Here is a 7,274-nt window from a genome sequence, read left to right as displayed (position 1 = left end):
ATAGTTTCTTTTCCTGTACCAACCTCGTTAAAAAATGAAACAGGTGTCTTCGAGGAAAGTTCCTTTTACTGTGTCAACCTCGTTAAAAAATGAATCAGTTGGTCTCGAGGAAAGTTCCTTTTACTGTGTCAACCTCGTTAAAAAATGAATCAGTTGGTCACGAGGAAAGTTCCTTTTATTGTGTCAACCTCGTTAAAAAATGAATCAGTGTGTACGAGGATAGTTTTTTCCTGTATCAACCTCGTTAAGAAATGAAACAAGCTAGCATGAGGATAGTTCTTTTACTGAGTCAACCTCATTAAAAAATGAATCAGGTAGATTTTAGAATATGTAGGTAGATTGTAGAAAGTAGGGTTTTGAGGATAGTTCTTGTTACTGAGTCAACCTTGTTAAAAAATGAATCAGGTATGAGGATAGTTCTTTTCTTGTGTCAACCTCCTTAAAAATGAAACAACTCCCTTTTCAAGTTAAATATTGAAAGTATACCTTCATTCCATCCATTTGGTTGAATGCAATGAAGCCTGGGGGGCATGTACCTCGCTTTGCATCATTATACTGGGGGCATGCGAACTTCTTGAGCATAGTTCCTTGTCTTGTGTCAAGCTCCTTAAAAAATGAAACAAGGGTAGATTAAGTAGGTAGATTGTAGAGAATAAGTTATGAGCATAGTTCCTTGTCTTGTGTCAAACTCGTTAAAAAAAGAAACAAGGAGTCATGAGCATAGTTCCTTGTCTTGTGTCAAGCTCGTTAAAAAATGAATCAAGGTTTTTAGAGTAAAGTTTTTGTAGGTAGATTGTAGAGAGTAGTTATGAGCATAGTTCCTTATCTTGTGTCAAGCTCGTTTAAAAAATGAAACAAGGGTTTTGAGGATAGTTCTTTTCCTGTGTCAACCTCACTAAAAAATGAAACAACTCCCACAAGTCTTTCCAAGATCTTGAAAGTAAAGCTTCATTCCATCCACCTCATTGAATGCAATGAAGCTTGGGGGGCATGTACCTCGTTTTGCGTCATTATGCTGGGGGCATGTGAACTTATAACAAGCATAGTTTTTCGTTTCAAGCTTGCGTAAACATGAAACCGAATCCGAGCATAGTTCTTTTCCTGTGTCAAGCTCGTTAAAAAATGAAACAAATCCTCCTCTACTTGAGTCGAGAGTTTGACTAGATCTCATAAATGTTAAGTTGTATATTTAGGTTAGTTATTTCAGTGTTTTGCATAATTTTCTTACAGTTTTAGGTCGAGTCTTTCAAATGATCTCGTACATGAACCTTCATTCCATCCAGCTTGTACTTAGTTGAATGAAATGAAGCTGGGGGGGCATGCGCTCTAGCAGTTACGCTTAGGGGGCATCAAGCACAATTTTCTCTCTATTTCAAGCTTGTGTAAAAATGAAACTACTTTGAAGCATAGTTTTTCTCTGTTTCAAGCTTTTGTAAAAATGAAACCTATCTCGAGTCAATTTCAGTTATTTTCAAGACTCGTTAAACTCATGAAAATCTCGAGATTATTTTGCTATCTTTCATTCTCGTAAAACAAATGAAAATGCCGAGTTCTTTCCGTCTTTTCCTGCTCGTAAATTAAATTGAAAGTCGGCCATATGAGTACATTTTTATCATTTTTTCGAACTCGTTAAAACTTACGAAGTGAAACCTTAGAGTCATCTTTAAGCCCTTTTCTGACTCCTAAAACATGAAAAGATCGCCGAGCGTTTCTTTTACACTCGTTAAAACGGAATTAAAAGACGGTCCTCTTACAACCCTTTTCTGACCGTAAAAACATGAAAAGATTGCCGGATTTTTGTCGTTTCAAATTCGATATTGGAAATAAAACGACGTGTCCTTGATCGCTTTTTACTTTTCAGGTCAAAGATACTAACTATGAAAGTACTCCTTGGTCGTAAAGATCAAGCGGTTCTCTCAAGTATTATTTTATACTTTTTCGGGCTTGGGAGACACAAATTTACGAAAAAGTTCAACCCTGGAGTCTTCTTAAGTTTTTTCAAACTCTCTAAAATTGAAAAACGCCGAGTTTCTCCTATACTGGACTCGTTAAAATTTCACAGTAAAGGACCTGTTCGATTACAAACAGGAACGGACCACTCCTTCTTAGGGTTCGAATCTAAACTAAGTTGGACTCATCTGAAGGATGAGCTTACAATCAAGCATATGTTATCCTCCTCAAGCTTGTAAAAAATAAAGAGGTACTTGCCAGAAATGGTGGGGGAAAAGAGAGAAAAATGAGCCTATTTGTTATCCTTTGTCTCAGAAGAAGCCTTATCACCACTCTTGAACACGACACTTTTCATTCACCTGGGTTGGGAAATCCTTTGCCTAACAGTTGATCAAACCACATTGAAAATTTTCAGCCGGTTCCGGGTATTAACTATTGGGTCAATTGTCACCAAGCCATCTGTCGTGTCGTTATGTGTTCAAGAGGTCACTGCAAATAAACCATTCATCTGCAAAATACCTGTCATCCATCTCGACCATCCCTGAGTCAGTCCTTACAGCTACATTTCTTCAACTTGATTTATGATTTCGTGTTGTGGGCTTGCCTGCAACGGGTCGCTTTCTATCGACATCAGCACATTATCTAGAAAGATGACCTAGAAATCGTCAGTACCTTGAAATCTGCATGCATCAATGGCAGGTTTCTCGCCTTTGACGACGGTTTACATCATTGACTTTCGATCGAAGGATTCCGTGACATGTTCGACATCAACTCATTCATTCACATCTCATGGATTGTACTGGGTACTTTGAGAACCATTGACATCACTGGTGGTCTCTCTCACACTTGTTAACAGTTTACATCATCGACTGGTAATCAAGTGGTTTCTACCATGTTCGACATCAACTCATTTATTCGCATGGATAGAATGGTACCATTTCGGGAAGTAGAAATGAAGACCCTGGATCTAGTTTCCACCATCCAGGCTGCGAGGAGTTTTGTATTCATTATACAGTAGACTAATCATAAACAGATGGCTGCGTCCATACTGTGTCTACAAGAGTCTATAATTATGATGTACTGCGAAATCATTCCTATATCAGAGCAGTAGTTAGTTTGTTAGTTAAAGTTTTCAATCTGAGTATGGGAATGCCTACCTCAGCGATGGTATGATCTTATATATGTATTTTGTGTTGAATATTTGCAGGTTCCGACTGGGCTCTCCACAAGATAATCCTTGAAATGATAAAGTACTTCACCCTTCCTAGATGATATGAAACCCTAATCTACTACAGGCTTCGCACTTTAGGGGGCAATATGTTACACTAAAATTTGTCACCATGACTATTTGCAGTTAGTATGGCTCCATCAACTATCATACTATCCTCCTTGGCAAGTCTTATACCTCTGCTCTTCATGTCAAACTCCAAGAAAGAGAGAAAGTCTTTAAAAATCTATATAACTCTGGGTACGCAGTTTCTCTTAGCCTTACCTGCGTGTACGCACCTCAAGTTCACAATACTTGCGTACTTGTATGCTCTGTCTGTAAAGGGGTGGGTGCGTACCCCTGTAGAGGTCAAAAGGCGCGAGTTTTACTTCAAAAAAGTTACTTGTGGTCGATTCTAGAGCATTCTAGAAGTTTGTTTGACGTGTATTGAGCGCCTCCAGATGGTTCATGTATCCCTATGAAAGAGGAACTTATCCCATCAAGAGGGGAGCTATCCCATTCAAAGAGGGGCTTATCCCATTGATGGTGGACCTGATTAACTTCCTCCAAAGCATTATAAATACAGGCATTGGGCCAGAGGGAGGGGAGGTTGAAAGCTGAACATTCCTAAGGGTAGATGCTGCTGGAATTAGGACTCCCTTATAGAGCTTGAGAGGAGAGATTCCCATCCTTTCTTAGCTTCATTTGGAAGTGGGTGAGCTGATCAAAGTAAATGAGAAATCTTGCTGGACCCCAGGAGGGACCTGCACAACACCAAGGCAATGGTTGTAATGGTTTCTTTTGTTTCCACTTAATACAATTAAGCTCATTTTTCTCAACAAGTTGTTATACATAATTTGTTTCATATACTCCTTGGTCTTTATGATGAATATGTTTTATTTTATGAGTTATTCAGGTGCTATGTAATCGTTTGCTTGTTAGTGAATGCAGGTTTCGAAGAGAAGGAGGAGCTCATCTGGATCGGCGAGGCTGGACTGCTACAAAGCGTTGGACTAAAGGTATGTTATAAACACCTGATTGCTTGTATTCTAAATGCATATTTAGGGAAAGATAGTGTTTAATTGTCTTGTTTGTCACTAGAAAGCCTTAGCTTCTAGGGAGGTCGGTTTTGTCCGCAAAATTGACTCTTTCCGAATGACAATGTGGACTCATCTTATCAACGCATGATAAATAAAACAAATGGTATGTGGATAGTGGTTGTTCCAAACACATGACTGGGGACAAAAGAAAATTTCAGTCACTGAAAGAAAAAGACAGAGGAGGCAATGTCACTTTTGGTAACAAGCAAGAATCAAGGGAAAAGGAGTGGCATGTATTGATCAAAAGATAGAAGCACAGAATGTGTTGTATGTGGAAGGCCTCAAACACAATTTACTCAGTGTTAGTTAGATGTGTGACAATGGCTATGATGTGACTTTCTGATCTAAATACTATGAGATCCACAATATAAAGGATGGAAAACTAGTGGGAAAGGCAATCATGATTCACAATAATGTTTATGTGTTTGACGAGTCAAGGGTCAGTTGTTATGTGAGAACAACAAGAGAAGCACGACTGTGGCATAAGAGACTCGGGCACATGAACTTTGACAGCTTGATAAAGATAAGCAAGATAGGCACAATAAAAGGATTACCTAGATTATCAAGGCCTCATAACACCATCTGCAAGTCATGTCAGTTTGGCAAGCAGACTTGGACTCATTTCAAATCGAAAGAGTTATCCTCATCCAAACCTCTAGAAATTATCCACACAGATATTTATGGCCCAACTAGAGAAAAAACATCAAAAGGATAGAAGTATTTCATGTTGTTCATTGATGATTTCACAAGGGCTACTTGGATTCTCCTCTTAAAAGAAAAGTCGGAAGCATTTGAGCACTTCAAGAAGTTGAAGGCTCAGGTAGAGAATGAGAAATATTTGAAGATAAAATGCTTAAGATAAGACAAAGGTGAAGAGTTCACCTCAAGAGAGTTTGAGGAATTTTTTGAAGAGCAAGGCATTAGGAGGTAGTACTCAGTGGCCAAAACTCCTCAAGAAATGGCCAGAGCAATGTTAGATGAAGCATGAGTGTCTCACAACTTCTGGGGAGAAGCAGCACATGTAGCAATATACTTTTCAAACAGAATTGATCTTATGCCTAATAGTGACAAAAATCCCTATGAGTTATGGAAGGGTAGACCTTCATCAGTTAAACACCTCAAGGTGTTTCGGAGCAAGTGCTTCATTAAATGAAATGAAAAGAATCTTGGGAAGTTTGTATCATGCGCTAATGAAGGAATATTGCTTGGATATTGTATTCGAAGCAAAGGGTATAGATGTTACAACAAGCGGACCCCTTTTTAAAAGTGGAGACATTAATAATACTTTCAACTTTAGAACCATTATGATAAATCCTTTGTTTGCAAAGGTTTTCGGCAACATGGTAGAAAATATAATCAGTAAGTGGGTAGAAGTAAAAGAAAAGAGGGTAAAAAGACAAGCAGGTTTTAGGGCGAAGCATTCAGTGGATCATGGTATCATGTTGAGACACATTGTTGAAAAGGTTTGGGGGGACAAAGAAGAAGTATTTTGCTGCTTTGTTGACTTCAAAAAGGCATTTGACATAGTCCCTAGAGATAAAATGTGGCATAGAATGGAAGAACTTGAAATTCCTATGCATTATAGACCCATTGTCCATAAGCTTTATGAAGAGGTGAAAGTCAAAATTAGAACTTCAACGAGCATTTCGAAAAACTTTAGAAGTGACATTGGAGTCAAGCAAGGTTGCCTTTATCCCCTACTCTTTTTGGTTTATATATTGATAAACTCGAAGAGTGGCTAAATCTACAAGGTGGAGATGGTGTTCAGTTGGCGGAGTTTGTGATAAAGCTTCTTTTATATGTTGATGATCTTGTATTGATTGCTAAATCAACCCATGGATTGTAGATGCACTTATATGCCCTTGAGCATTTTTGTAGAGCAGTTGAGATGCAAGTCAATAATAGCAAGACCAAAATAATGATTTTCTCTAATAAAAGGAACCAGAGCCAACATACTTTCTTCTTTGAAGGCAATATTCTTGAAGAAGTAAATGAGTACAAGTACCTCGAGATTGATTTCAACAATAAGCTTAATTGGGAGGGTTGCAGAAAGAAGAGAATTTTAGGAGGATGGAAAACATTATATGCTCTTCAATATATATGTAGAGGGTAGAGTTATGGGATTAGAAAATGATTAAAATACTTGTTGGACTCCTAGTTTGTCCAATGATGCTATATGGGTGTGAATTGTGGGATAGCAACCCCCCGTCTCAAAATGGAAACAAATTGAGAAAATCCCAAAACGGTTGATCATGAGCGAGTACAAAATAAAAAGTTCGGTTCCTTATGAGATAATGTTGAGTGAACCATGAACAACTCTCGTTGAAGCAATCACTATGGTGCAGCTCATAAGACATTTAAAAATAATCGAGCAAATGGGAGTAGGTAGATGGTCTAATGTTATCTTCAATGAAGGCATGCGTGAAAGAAAGAAAACATGGTTGAGACAAAACTACACATGGATGCAAAAATGGAATATCTACCTCAATGCTTGTCCCACAAATAACAAGGGGCTAAAGAATTTTGTTATGGAAAAGTTCCATAAAGGTGTATGGGGAAAAGAGTTGGGTAGAAAGAAGAAGTACTATGTTGAGGAATTCAACCCTACGTGTGATCTCCAACAAAAATAGTACATTGGAGCTAGCATTCCGTGGAGGGCAAAGGTTCTTATTGCTCAATTAAAAACCAACTCGCATCAACTTCGGTGTAAAACAAGATAGTGGAAAAGGCCTAAAGAAATTTGGAAATAACAAATGTGTATATTCTGCACATTTGGGGTAGTGGAATCAGAAAAACATTTCATTTTCGAATGTGATGCATTCAAAGACATTAGGGAAAGCTATGAGAATATGTTAGTATCAATTCCTTGACATTGTCTTTTCAGCGAAAAAATTGAACTAACTCATCATTAATTTAAATAAAAAAAAAATTAATTTGTAAAAAAAAAACAAAACTAACATTCTTTTATATAGAGTATTTTTAATCTTATAAAAAATATCGTTTCATTTCCTTATTAA

This window comes from Pinus tabuliformis, chromosome X, assembly GCF_031772625.1.
Source record: "Pinus tabuliformis cultivar Carrire ecotype Pingquan chromosome X, CPIR1, whole genome shotgun sequence".
Classification (NCBI taxonomy): Eukaryota; Viridiplantae; Streptophyta; class Pinopsida; order Pinales; family Pinaceae; genus Pinus; species Pinus tabuliformis.
The sequence above is the reverse complement of the archived record's forward strand: the minus strand, read 5'-3'. Positions refer to the sequence as shown.